Source organism: Balaenoptera acutorostrata, chromosome 15 (genome assembly GCF_949987535.1).
Source record: "Balaenoptera acutorostrata chromosome 15, mBalAcu1.1, whole genome shotgun sequence".
NCBI lineage: Eukaryota > Metazoa > Chordata > Mammalia > Artiodactyla > Balaenopteridae > Balaenoptera > Balaenoptera acutorostrata.
In genome coordinates, this window is record NC_080078.1 from 47,433,237 (window position 1) to 47,446,181 (window position 12,945).

The following is a 12,945-nucleotide window of genomic DNA, read 5'->3' on the forward strand; positions in this document are numbered from 1 at the left end:
GAATGACAAATGGGTGAGGTCAAGTGGTAGATCCATGGCTTGACTACTCAACATCTACTTTTTCAAGAAACTACTCTTCTTCCATTTCATATTCATTCTCTTTAGACCATGTGATTGGTCTCTGGGGTAGGCAGGTGCAGACTCAGGCCTGGCCCATCAAAGCACAAGGTTCTCTTTTCCTACCTTCAGGGATTAGTTTTGAAAATGGGCAGCTGGCCTGAGCAGGACCAATCAGAGTCTTCTCTTGGCCTTTAGTCAAAAGTATCAGAAACAGTCTCTGCTGCCTTCTAGGATCTCCAGCTATCAAGATCAAAGAGTCTGGAGCTGCCATTCTGCCCACCATGTAGAGACAGCTTGCCTAAAAATTAAGCTGCACTGAGAAAAGCAAAGTTGAGACATGGTAAGATTGGTACAGGTGGCCCTGTTGGGACAACTCATTCTTACATAAGCCTACACAGTCCTTTTTTCTTAAACTACTTTGCATTGGATTACAGTCACTTGCAACAGAAAACGTTTTGATTAATACAGTGATCATGATAAAAATTAATAAGCAAAAGAGAAAAATCAAACCAGGTCATCAAACTCCACAAAAAGTGTCCTTTCTACCCCAAACCACTGTCTCTCTATTGAAACAGAGCAAGTTGGGGTGAAAATATTTACAACACAAAATGTTCCTTATCTTTCATTTCCCTAAAATGAATCTTGAAAGAGCTTGCTGGACATTTCAGAGTTCAAAGAAATACAGACAGAACAGTAGTTTAAAATGGCAAATGCTAATAGCTCCTTAACTATAAAAGCAGCACTGCATATTTTATAATAAAGCATATTTGATAAGACAGAATTAATAAGAGTATGTTTTAATTGTTCAAAACTTAGGCAAGAAGAGGAACTGTTTACCTGTTGCAAGAGAGAGTGAATAAGAGGAGGAAAAAAAAAACAAAAGCCCCTTCTATTCTCCTGGGTGATGTCCAAGCTCAGCTTTCTGCTTCTACTGCAGCCCTCACTGTCAATCATTAGTGGAGAGTAAATGGGAACTTATGTCCATCATAAAATGCTGTCCAAAAGGTAGTTTTATAAGATTTATATACATACATTAAGTCACTCTGTCCTTTGCCATGTACCTCCAATAAACCTTGTGGTTCTCCCTCATCATTTCATGCCAAATGAAAAGTGGTAATATTACCAGATTTGCAGTTAATTATCATGAAATATGACCCCTAATGATTTAACATCTTTGTTAAGAAGCCATGGTAACATGGAGCACAATGCTGGAATACATCATTAAAGCCATCATTTATCCATGACATTTACATTTTGTTCACAGACAAAAAAAAGAAGTTAATTGACAAAGCACATCTATACAATATTTATTGAGAAAATAGCTCTCTCTCTCTCTCTTTCTTACTGCCAGTTAGTTTGGCATATTAAACTTTGATTTATAGGATCTAACTTTTCTTATCCTTTTTGATGACCTTGAAAGTGAGTTATGTTTCCTTCCCTTTAAACTGAATTTACGGGAAAATAATCGTCCCTTGACAAAGGAGCTCAAACTGATAAAGGAGAGTTGCTTCACATTTCATTTCCCTGATGAGCAAACAAGTTCCCGGAGAATTCCATGGAACTGTTACAAACCTTGACTAGGGAAATGTCATATAACTTCTCTTTTGCTAAATAGAAAATGCTTTTAGGGAGGGCTCACTGTAATTCTCTCCTCTCTAATGTGCATCTCCAAGCCATGTTCACCCTCAAAAATATTTCTGCATTCTATAATTCTATTAAAAAATGTCTAATATCAGGACCAGCTTCTGAAGGATGCAGATTCACTGGGCCATAGGGATCCAGCAATAAGAAACTTTTATTCAATGTTATGTCTCCTCGTTTTGGTCTACTCAATCTAAAGAACTTTACCTACGTTTCTAGAATGGAATGCACTATTTCCTTAACAGCAGGCTTACTTCATTTCCCTCTGTAAAATAGCACCCCCTTCTCTCTCCAGTCTACTCAGCCTGCTTTATATCTTCATAACCCTCATCTCCACCTGATGTATAAACATATCCTATCTTTATCCCTTTGTTGACTTGCTACACTCCTCCTCACCCCCAGTTAGACTTGACTTGCTTATTAATTGCACTTGGCAAAACTGTGAAATGGCCCAATTAGAAATAAGGAATGTGTTGGACCTTTTTCTAATGTACTTTGAGATACTTGGTATAGAATGGAATCACCACGAAATTATTTGATAAATATGGTTTGACCCCAGGGTCAAGGTATGTTCTTGAGTCAGGGGCCTGGGTGCCTGCTGCCTGGTCCCCTGATACCACCCTCACAAACCTTTGGGAAAATTCTCCTCCTCCCCTTCCTCAGCTCTCATGAATTCCTTGCCTCCATCGGTTTCCCCACTCCCTTCACTTTCCACATTTAAGAAGGTAGTTGAACTGAAAATTTTTTCCAAGCAGGAAAGACTCCTTCATCTTTATGCAGGTGAAAGAGGTAAAGATGGGATAGAAATTGGGCTGAAAATAACAGAATAGTCTTTGGATAATTCAGCAGAGGAATTTATGAATACTTTCTTATGAAACATTTAGAATTGTCACATATATATGAATAAATGTTCCAAAAAATAGAAACTTACACCTGAAAGCACTTTAAAAATAGTCAAAGAAAATTGACTCTCATGAAGGAAATCCTTGCCTTTCTAAACAGAGTATATTCATAACTTCAAAACATCATAATGTATGACCTCTATTGAAATCCAGTGATATCACCTTTAAGGTTATTTGATATGAATAAGGGTGTTTAGTTCTTTGGCTAAATAACTGAAAACAATATAGGTTCCAGCTGCTGATGGGTTAATGAGGTAAGATAATAAGTACTAGAGAAATGTCATCAGTGTAATTAGAATCCATAATTAATATCAAACTGGCCAGTAAAGTTCACCATTGAAGTTGGAAACGTAGTATCGAGGTATAATTTTCAAAAAGTTAAACACATTGCTTTCATACAAATATAAAGTGAACGTGGGTCAAAGATTTATTTAGCTCATTAATGAGGGAAACAGCATGGTAGTAAAGCTGGTAGTAAATTCTCAAAGATAATTTGAGAGCCTGAGTATATATTGGCACTGAAAAAATTGTGAAATTAGATTGCTAGGATAGATGGAAAACTGGCTATTGTGCTAACAATTAAACAATAAACTTTGAAGATTATCATTTCTACCAGATAAACTTCACTTGCACTTTTATGGGGCAAGAATCATTTGTACCACCCTCAATTTTCTACAAGCTATTATTTACCTTTAAAATATGTAAAATATTCAAAGAAACAAACAAAATAAACCCAGGAAAGTATTAGGTTGGCCAAAAAGTTTGTTCGGTTAATGAATATGTTATTCAATACAGTTCTTTGTGAAAATGAAAAATGTCTCTTACTTTTACTCAAGGCCGAACGAACTTTTTGGCCAACCCAATATATACCCACAGAAAAAGAGATTATCTTTGGGTGGGCCTATTACATAATACCCCAGTATGACACTGAAAGAACATGCAGTCTTTCTTTTATCTATTTAAATGTTTTAAACTATTTTCTTAACATTAGTCATAAAAATAAAAGAAATGAACCAAAATTTCTGATTAGATAAATGTTCTCCCAGCCACACGTATACAGGAAAATCTATACCATCAACAATAAAATATGACAGACCACACTGTATTATTATTTAATCATTATCAAAATAAATCACAATTTAAAATATGAACATAATAGCTGTCATTTATTGAGCAACAGTCTTTGTGAGGTAGATAGGTAGATAGATAGATAGATAGATAGATAGATAGATAGATAGATAGATAGATAGAAAGAACACACTGTTAGACCCATTTTACAAATGATGAATGGCACGGAAGTCATGGGGCTTCCCAAGGTCACACAGCCAGTGGTGGATTGCTTCTTTTTTCTTATTTTCACTAGTTTTATGTATTTTTTAGATTCCATATATAAGTGATATTGTATACTATTTGTCTTTCTCTGTCTGACTTATTGTTAACCCACTTTCTAGCCACTATCTACAAATTGATACATACAGCCATATCAATACTCCAGAGAGTTAAAACAACTCACTTCTGGGTTTCATTCAGTCAGAAAAACTATTAGGCTAACTACAGATAAATTTCATAAGCAAACCAGCAACATTTTCTCAGCAAAATGAAGGATCCAAAACTCTGATGATACCTAATCAGGTTATTTAGCCAAAGATAAAATTTCACCTTGGATGTCAAAATACAAAGGGGGAAAGGTAACATCATCAAAGACTGCAAACATCTTAAAAAGACAGAAAAATGGACTTCATATATTCTCCTTACAGAATACACCTTTGCCTCTGAGGTTTTCTCTGAAAAAAATTTTTTTTATTTTAATCTAAAATAGTCTGATCAATCCTCTAGCTATAAAACTACCAAGTTAAGGAAAATACAATGAACAAGGAAACATATTAAATAACACAACTGGGATGTAATCATCTAAATCTAGATGGAGGAACTAGATATGCAATCCCTAAATCTAGGTAGAAAATCTAGATAGAAGGAACTCTGCAGGACAAACAACCCAGTTTGTTCAATAAGTAAATAGCAATGAACAACAGAGACAGAGACATAGACATAGAGAGACTGAGTTAAACAATGTAAAAAAAAAGGTACAAAACGATTAGAAAAAATTAAACAATGACTATTGGATTATATCAAGGAAAATTAAGTTAATATTAATTTTTGTAATATGATAAAAGTATTATGGTTATGTTTTTAAAGTATCCTATCTGCTAGAAATACATATGGAGATATTTACAGATCAAATGGCATATTGAAAATTGTTTTAATGTAATCTACGGGTTGAGAAAACATGGGAGAGGGTACAGATGTAATCATTTAGGCCGTGAGATGATAACTGTTGAAGTTATGTGATGGATACATGGGAGTTTATTATTCTGTTATTTCTACTTTTGTATATACTTGGAATTGTCTGTGATAAAATATTAAAAAATCACTAGGTTGTATACAGATAAATTAAACAAAGTAATAAAGTAATCTTTTCTTTCAGCTGTATTGAGATATGATTGACATATAACGTAAGCTTAAGGCATCCAACATAATGATTTGATACATTGTGTATATTGTGAACCGGTTAGCACAATAAGGTTAGTTAGTCCAAAAAATCACATAGTGACACTTTGTGTGTGTGTGTGTGTATGTGTGTGTCTGCATGGTGAGAACTTTTAAAATTTACTACCTTAGCAATTTTCATATACTGTACAATATTATTAACTATAATCACCACACTGTACATTACATCCACAGAACTTATGTATCTTATAACTGGAAGTTTGTGCTCTTTGATCACCTTCACCCACCCACTCCCACTCCACCCCGGTAACCACCATTCCGTTCTTGGTTTCTATGAGTTGATGATGTCCCAAAAGTCCTGTAGGCTTTATTCACTCTTTTTTCTTTTTTTTCTTTTTGTTTCACTAACTGAATAATTTAAATGACCTATCTTCTAGTTCATTGATTCTTTCTTCTGCTTGGTCAAGTCTGCTCCTGAAGCTCTCTATTGAATTCTTCAGTTCAATCATTGCCTTTTTCAGATGTAGGATTTCTGTTTGTTTGGTCGGTTTTGTGATGGTTTCTATTTCTTCATTGAATTTCTCATTTTGTTCATGTACCATTCTCCTGATTTCTTTTACTTGTCTGTATGTTCTTGTAGTTCACTGACCTTCTTTAAGAGGATTATTCTGAAACCTCTGTCAGTTCATAGATCTCTTCTTTAGAGTCAGTTATTGGAACTTTATTAGTTTCCTTTGGTTGTGTCATGTTTACCTGATTTTTGTGATCCTTAATTCCTTGCAGTGGAAACTGTGCGTTTGAATAAGTGATCTCCTCTTCCAGGCTCACTTTGGCATCCAGAGACCTTTACCAGTCTGTTAAGATTGAGGTACTGGACAATTCAGCTGGTAGTGTCTGTGGGCAAGCAGGGCTTGCTATTGGGGTCTCTAGTTGGCAAGAGCACCGCCTGTATTCTGAGGTCAGGAGGTTGCCGCTGGCTGGGCTCCATAGTAGAATGGGCCTGTTCTATGGGCACAGTCAAGTGGGACTGCTGGGTGGGCTCCCTGATTGGGCAGGGATGCTGGCTGTGCTCTGCATTCAGGTGGGGCCACTCTCTGGGCTCTGCAATCACTTGTGGTCAGGTGAGGTGGCAAGCTGTGTTCCCTAAAAGAGTGATTCCAATGGTTGTACTCTGAGATTGGGCAGGGCTACAGCCTGGGCTCTGCAATCTCTCCTGACCTAATGGTGTCACTAGCTGTCCTCCATGTTTCAGTGGGTCTGCAGGCTGTGCCCCGGTGTAGGTCGGACCGTAGCCTGAGCTTCGCAATCAGGTAGACCACTGGCTGTGCTCTTCTGTTGGGTAAGGTCGCTGGCTGAGCTCTCTGGTTGGGAGAGGCCCCTAGGTGTAACCCACAGTTGGGTGGACTAAACACTGTGCTCTGTGGTCAGGCAGACTTGCTGTTCAGGTCCCCTTGTTGGGTGGGGGCACAGACTATGCTCCATAATTGGGTGGGGTCACTGACTGCGTTTGTTGGCTGGACAAGGCTGCAGGCTGTGTTCAGCAATTGGGCAGAGCCTTAGGTTGGGCTCTGCTGTGAGGCAGGGATATAGGTAGGACTCCACAGCTGGGTGGTACTGTAAGCAGGGATCCAGCCTGCCCAGGGTCACTCTTCAGGCTACTTGGTTATATGAGGCCAGAGGCTATTCTCAACAGTTGGCAGAGCTGCTGGCTTAGCTCCCTGCCCAAGCAGCACTGTATGATGGGGTCCACAGCTTCCCAGGTTCTCTGATCAGGCTTCCTGGTCTGGTTGGACTGAAAGCTACACTCAGCTTTGAACAGTGCTGCAAATTTGATTCTCTGCCCAGGAGAGGCTGTAGAACAGACTCCATCGCTGGTATAGCTTGTTGTCTGGGGACCCAAATTACACAGAACTGCCAACCAAGTTCCCTGGCCAGATGGGGCCACCAGCCTGGCTTTGTAGATGTTCAGAACCACTGGCTGGGATCTCTGTTTGATCAGTACTGCAAGTCCACTAAGATCTGAGCACTGGTTGCTGTAAGCCTATTCCCCTTTTCCATCTCTAGGCTCTATCTGATCTCCAGAGGTTGATCCCTACAGATTTCCCCCGTCATCCCCAAGAGGTGAGATCTGATTGAGCTTCTCAGGAAACATACCACAATGCTGTGGGAGCTGGATGTCCACCTTGAGCGCTCTTTTTCCCACTGGAGAAATCTTAGGCTCAGGGGTGAGGGTGGCTCTGTATGGTACTGTTCCAGCCTGGAGGAAGGGCTATGCAGTCAGAGTGTAGCCACTCCTCTTACCCATTTAATGCAGTCCTTTTCCATCTCTGTGGTCCAGAGCGGGTGCTTCAGCATCATCTCTGGGTTCTAGGATTTTCACAGTGGTCTCTTGTCTATAGATAGTTGCTAGTTGGTCTTCTTGTGAGGGAGACTGAAGTTGGGAACAAACTATGTTACCATCTTGATGAAATCACTCTCCTAAAATAATTTTTATCATTCTTTTTCATATGTATTTCTCCAACAGAAGGACCTAGTTGGCTTTACTGATCTATAAAAAGAGTTTAACTTATTGAACTCATTCTTTGTTTTTCCCAGTGGCTGAAAAAAAAATCTCACCCTTGACAATTCCCATTATAACCAGAGAAGTAGACTTAAAATTATTCCAAATTTAAGGTTAGGCCGTTAATCAATACAGGATCAGAGATTGGCTGTGGGGGGTGCAGGGTTACAAATCTTCCCAGAAATCATACATCAGCTTTTATTAACAGAACATCATCTAAGTGATATAAAAAATAAACTAAAAATCACATTAATCATTTTTGCTTTGTAAGAAATAACGTTACTAGTTATTTGAAAACTTCTACTAAATGCTAATTATGTCTAAAAATGACCAACATTGAAAAACAAGGAAGATAAGTAAGTCTCATCATAAAATGATCAAGAGGCTAAGTGAAAACTAAGAAGTAATTGCACACCAATTTATTGGGCCTTTCTGCTCTCAACTCCTAAACTATCTTCTGAACTTTACTCTCTTTGTTCTCGCACCTACTCTCTATGGTGGATTTTCAGGGGGAGTCAAACATAATTCTCAAAAATATTAAAGCATGTACATATTTCAAGATATTACATAGAAAAAAATAGTATGTGAGAACAGGGAGAAAAAGGTGTGCAGGAGAAGAAGTAATAGAAGACAGAAATTTGCTGAAGAATCAAAAGAACCCTAGAGTCTGGTTTGTAAGTTTCTTATCTGATCAAACTAATAGTCTTTCAGTGGACTGAGTGATTGGTATAATTCATCTTGCCTTTAGCAAACATGCTGATGCTCTCTCTTGTAACACATTTATTACCAAGAAAAGAACATAATTGGTATCAGTGGGAATGCTTCTGGCTGCAAGTAACATCCCAAGACAGCTAACTTAAACATCAAGAAAAATGTGTTTACTCAAAAAGCAAGGAGTCCTGAGATGAGGTGGCTTTGACTTTCTATAGTGTCTATCTGCCATCTTCAGCCAGTTAGGTTTGTCCTTGACATCCATCCCATAATAGTTGCAAGAGGACTGCCATAGTTCCTGGCACCATAAGAAGACACCATAATATCTAGTGGTAGAAAAGCAACTGTTTTGTCCTATGTGACTAATTATAAAAAGGAAGAAATCCTTTCCCTGAGGTCCCCAGTCTATTTCTCTGATGTCTCATTGGGAAGAACTGGACCCATTTGCCACCCACAATCCATTTGCCAATGACACAAATGAGATCTCCCTGATGGGAGGTGGGCTAATGAAGTTTATCCTTGAGCAACGTGGCAGATGGGTGAAGAGAGTTCTGCTGGGCAGGAAGAAAGGCTGAATATCTGTTAAATATGTTCCTATAATCTGGGCCAGTGTCTCTCAAACTTTAATTTCAATTTTGTTAAAATGCAGAATTTGATTGACAAATCAGAAAAGTGAGCAGAAATCCCAGATTATGGGCATCTCTGAAGCAGTGGGGTTTCTGCTCACTTTTCTAATTTGTCAAGGTCACTCTATAGTTACAAACTGAGAGAACAGGCAGAAATAAACAGGATGGTATTTAATAAGTACACCTGGGGAGAAAAATAATAAATAAACTGTACCAATAAAAGCCTGGGAATGGTGACAAATGCATATGTATGACAGAGTAAAAGGTCTCAGGGTCCCAGTGATAGCAAGCTATTTTGAAATACTGCAGTGATGTTACAGTTATAAAACTAACCCTGCCTTTGGGATGCCTAACAACGTATATATTATGTTCTGGGTTATAGAGTTTTGAAGGATAAAGATTTTGGCCCTCACATGGCACCCAGAAGGGAACTGCAACAGACTAGGGACCAGTCACAAGGAAAGGATAAAGGAAGAGGACTCCTCCTTCTAGGAACACTAAAAGGCACACCTAAGCCAACTTCAGGGCTGGATATGTCCTGACTTGAGGGGGACAGCTGGCTGTTTGTCATCTTGACAGATAGCAAAAGTGAGTGGGATTCAATAGCAAGAATGACGTGTAAAAAGACCTCATCAGGATCCCTGAGGCCAGCCTAGCTTTTGAGTAGCCCCTTGTCTTTGGGCGCTTTGCTTAACTTCTCCAAGTCTCAAGTTCCTTGTTGTAAAATGAAGTAAACAACACCTTTCTTTCAGAGCTTAGTAAATGTTAGAGACAAATAGGAAATGTGTCTGGCCATAGTAGGTGCTTAATAAATGGGAATAGATATTATTGTAGTAATTTGTGATAAAAGGTTTAAATTAGATGGAGGTTCCTATGCTGTATACAACAGGTGTCCTTAAAGAGCTACTGAAATAATAGTCCAGTGGTCACTGCACACCTGACCCCCAGGCATCACATCGAGGTCCGTTACCTCGTTACCTCCCTTACGGCTCCCTCCAGCGCCATAGCAGTGATATGAAAATGTGCTATCAACTCTTGGGGGAGGGAGTAGTGTTCTGTGAACACTGATCATTTCTCTGATCCCAGCCCCTTCCAATCCAACCAGCTCTTCCTTTTCCAACTTCCTTCTAAAGAAATGAGGGTGGCTGGGCTTCTTTCACAATAGAATTTTAACATTTAGCACATGTTATTTCATTGGTCTTCGTTAGTCATACAACTGAGCCAAGTTAAACCTGATGATTTTACTCCAAAATGCTTTCACTGTAAGAGTCCTCACGTCAGGCCTTGCTTTATGTATGCCCCAGGGTTTTGCAAATGTTTCCTAAATGTAAAATGGTTGCCTAGTGTGCCCTGCTTTCTCCTGGAATTCTGGCTACATTACATTTCTCTCTACTTGCAGTGCATTTTAAAAAAATTAAATAAAAAAAGGCAGTATCTGTGCTTAGACTGGGTTCCATTTCTTCAATGCTAATGAAAGGAGTTTAAGTTTTTTGCCTAAAACCTGCAATAAGTCCTCAGTGGAAGCTTCCTTCCTTAAAGGCAAGAGCTATAAAAGACTTTAAAATATATTTTCTTCTTTGTAGATAATGGCTTACATTTGAGTCTTCCTGCAGAGTGAAGAAAACCTCTAAATAGTCCTTGGAGACACATATGAACAGAAAGGCCATGGCATTTTGAACCGTCATTGCCTCCTTTACAATTACCCATATGACCTTTGGAGAAGCATCTCGGAGAAACACCTGGGATTGACAAGAAAGCTCGGCTGCTGAGCCTGGCTCCTGTCTGTAGATGCCACGACTGTTAAAATGGATTTTCAGCCATTCCTCAGACTGGGAGGTTAGGGCTTTAGCCTGATTTCAAAGAATACACATTTCAGAGCCAAAGCGCAATTCATTGTCCGATTATTACACATCAATCAACAATGCAAATCAATCTCTAAGAACACAACACAGTGGCATTTTTCAAATTTAGTAACGTGAACAAGGTAGTGAGAAATCGATGAGAAAAAGTAAAGCGTAGTAACGCTCTTGCTGGGAATTATTCATTTGAATTTCCTGAGAACATTCTTATATTGGAGCAGTTTAGAAATAATTCTATTTACAAGCAATAATTAATAATGATGATGGTATTTATGAAGATGATAATGAAAAGTGCAATAACATCTATCGAGCACTTACTATGTGTGAGACCCTGCACTAAGAGCTTTATGGGTTTTATCTCATTTAATCTCACTTAATCCAGTGCAAGAATCCTGACAAATTTTAGGGTCATCATTAGGATAATACATTTTTTCTTGATACTTAAATCTAGGACACAAGCACAACTCACCAGCCTCGAGGGCAAGGACTTTGCACTTCACCTTTTATTGCACCACACAGCACCTGGCATAGAAGAGATGCCACCAGTATTTGTTGAATGAATGAGGCAAGGTTGGCAAGATTTCAAAGTCATAAAAATCTGAATTAGTTTTATGAAACTAATGAACTTTGATAAAATACTTCAGTGCTACTACATCATTAAAAGTGATTACAGGGACTTCCCTGGTGGCTCAGCGGTTAAGAATCCACCTGCCAACGCAGGGGACACAGGTTCAATCACTGGTCCGGGAAGATCCCACATGCTGCGGAGCAACTAAGCCCACGCACCACAACTACTGAGCCTGCGCTCTAGAGCCCGTGAGACACAACTACTGAGCCCACGCACCTAGAGCCTGTGCTCCGCAACAAGAGAAGCCACCGATGAGAAGCCCGCACACCGCAACGAAGAGTAGCCCCTGCTTGCTGCAACTAGAGAAAGCCTGTGTGCAGCAGCGAAGACCCAACACAGCCAAAAAAATAATTAAAAATTAAAAAAATTTAAAAATGATTACAGATCTTCCTCAACTTATGATGGAGTAATGTCCTGATAAACCCATCAGAATTTGAAAATATTGTAAGTCAAAAAATGCATCTACTACACCTAAACAACCAAACATCACAACTTAGCTCAGCCTAACTTAAGCATGCTTATAATGCTTACATTAGCCAACAGTTGGGCAAAATCATCTAATACACAGCCTATTTTATAATACTGTTGACTATCTCACATAATGTATTGAGTACTGTACTGAAAGTGAAAAACAGAATGGTTGTTTGGATCCAGAATGGTTCTAAGTGTATGGGCTGTTCACCCTCGTGATTGCCTGGCTGACTGGGAGCTGCCCAGCATCAGAAGAGGGGATCACACCACATGTCGCTAGCCCAGGAAAAGATCAAAATTCAAGGCACAGTTTCTACTGAATGCATACAGCTTTCACACCACTATAAAGCCCCAAATCATAAGTCAAACCATCGTAAGTCAGGAACCATCTGTGCTACTTTATTTCTAAATTCTTTATAATGAGGCTTTTACTTTTTTTTTTTTTTAATCTTTTTATCAGGGGAAAGCATGACCGCAGTCCCCCACTACCACAAATTATGCAGTCGAGTTTCCCACATTCGGGGAAATCGCAGGGGTCAGCACATCCGGAGTGCAATGGATAAGCCTCGCCCTGGGAAAACCACCTTCGTGATCGTGGTATCTCCCCTGCCAGGTAAGTATGGCTTTTACTTTTATAATCAAAAAGTAATCAAAGTTTATACAAATTTCAATTTGCAATGAAACATTTTTAGTTCTTGGATTATTTGATTACTGTTCATCTTTCTCAGGACAGAATGAGCTCACTGAAGCCAGGAATTATGTCTGCTTTGCTCATCACTTTATCTCAGCACATAGGACAGCACCTAATACATGGTAAGTGTTCAATATTGAATGAATGTATGAATGAATGAACAAATGGATCCCACTCATTCTTGCTTGAGTCAAAACTTCAGAGAAGTGTGGGAAGAGTTAGAATATATGGGTCCTTCATACCAAAGGACAAGAAATAACTGTCCCGTTGTTGACATACCCCCTACAT

The 12,945-nt window shown here is 39.0% G+C and overlaps 1 protein-coding gene and 1 non-coding gene across 5 annotated transcripts in view; both read right to left on the minus strand.

The window, feature by feature from the left end:
- The window catches only part of MACROD2 (mono-ADP ribosylhydrolase 2), a 2,013,670-nt gene that overhangs the window by 744,016 nt on the left and 1,256,709 nt on the right, over positions 1–12,945 (minus strand). The gene's annotated exons all lie outside the window — the stretch shown is intronic.
- Positions 12,424–12,587, minus strand: LOC114237248 (U1 spliceosomal RNA). The gene has a single exon (XR_003622944.1). It is a non-coding gene; the product is annotated as a U1 spliceosomal RNA (small nuclear RNA).